We start from the raw sequence: 1,736 nt of genomic DNA on the forward strand, positions 1-1,736 counted from the left end.
TCATAGCATAACCCTCCCGCTAGAACTAACCCACTCGGGACTCCTCGCCTGGCCCGCTGCACCGCGGTGTCGGCCTCTCTGCCCCCAGCATGCTCCCTCCCGGGGATGCGGGCACCGGCAGTGCCCCGCAGCAGGCTGCAGGACCTGCGGGGCGGCCGGATCGCAGTGACGGCCCTTGCTGCGGCCAAGCCCTGCCAGGACCGGTCAGAGGCCATCCGCGGCGGTGAGCGGTCTGGCCCAGCCCAGCCGACCTGTACGTGTGTGTGTGGTTGGGGGGACCTGCACCTAATTATATTAAGGAGATTTCTACCCCGTGGCTGTCATTCTTCTGCTGCCTGAAGCCCCTGCCCTGTGGGGGGAGGTCAAATTATCCCCCTACACCCCTGGAGCCAGGGTTCCCCCTTCTTGAGCCTAGCGCTGCCCAGGGCCAGCAGTGGAGATGCTGGGGCTGAGACTGCACAAGGGGTAGAAGGTGAAGGACGGAGCCCAGCAGCATCTGCTCTGCTGGGAAGCTTTGGGCAGGACCCATGCGGGCTCACCCACCAGCTGTACCAGGAGCTGCATGTGGGGGGCACGGGGTGGCACCAGGCTGCGCTCCTCTCCCCCAGCAGCTGCTGGGGCCGGGACTCGGGGCCGTGCTGGCAGTCTCAGGGGCCTGTGGGGAGAAACTGTGCCACAGCCCAGTTCTGCAGGGGCCTGGGCCCACCGTGGTGGGACTCTGCCTTGCACAGACCAGGCCAGGGAGCATCTGTGGACCCAGGGAGGCTGTACTGAGCTGGGAGGGCCCCGGCTCCGTGTGTGGGGCAGGCACCTGGGAGGCAGCAGAGCCCAAGGCTTCCCCATCCCCACACAGGCCAGTGCCCTCCGGGATGAGGGGCAATGCCACAGCACCTGGCTGCACCCACATAGCCCGTGCCAGCAGCTGCGCTGGATGAGAGCCGTGCCAAGCACCTGCTGCACGTGAACATGCATGAGGACATGAGGGGCCCACCCCTTTCTGCTACAGGTACCCAGGGGTGCCTCCCCCAGAGACAGTGGGTGCTGCAACCCAGGCTGGGGCTGGGCTGGGCCCGTTCTGCCGGCACCAACCCGCAGGGTCCTGGCGGGAGGGTCTTGCCCCTGCGCTCAGGCTCAGCCCCGTGCGCCACTGGGGCAGGAAGGGATTTCTCCCTGCTCAGACTAGAGGGTTTTTGCCTCCTTCTGCAGCAGGGACACAGCCTAGACCTGTGCTCTCTGGGGTATTTAACAGCCTCCTTCCTGTCCCAGGGCCGTGGGGGCTGGGGACAGCAGTGCGGGTGCAGCCACAGGGCCCAGGGCTCAAGGCCTTTTCCCAGCTGGAGCAGCAGCAGGAGGCACCAACCCCCATGGACCGAGGCCCACAGCTTGGGCTGCAAGGCAGGATGGCAGTGGGGAAAGGTGCTGGACTGTCTGTCTTGATGGCAGGGGAGGCTAGGCTAGGCTGGAAGCAGTGCTATGGGGCAGCAGTGACATTAGAGCCCCCCCCCAGCACCATGCCCTGACCACCCACAGGACACCTGGAGCTGCTTGGTAGGGCTGTGCGAAATTTTGAGTTTCGACTCCCTTTTTGAGCTTGAAACAGTGAAATGGAAACAGCCTCAAAAATGAAACATTTCCAAATTTTCCAAATGAGGGGGAAGGAGTGCTGTCATTATTGACTGTGTAGCTGGCTAGTGACTGACATCCTTTCCTGAGGCCCCTTCCTATCCCTGGGCTCT

The sequence above is a fragment of the Crocodylus porosus genome, unplaced genomic scaffold (assembly GCF_001723895.1).
Source record: "Crocodylus porosus isolate Cpor-Errol unplaced genomic scaffold, CroPor_comp1, whole genome shotgun sequence".
Classification (NCBI taxonomy): domain Eukaryota; kingdom Metazoa; phylum Chordata; order Crocodylia; family Crocodylidae; genus Crocodylus; species Crocodylus porosus.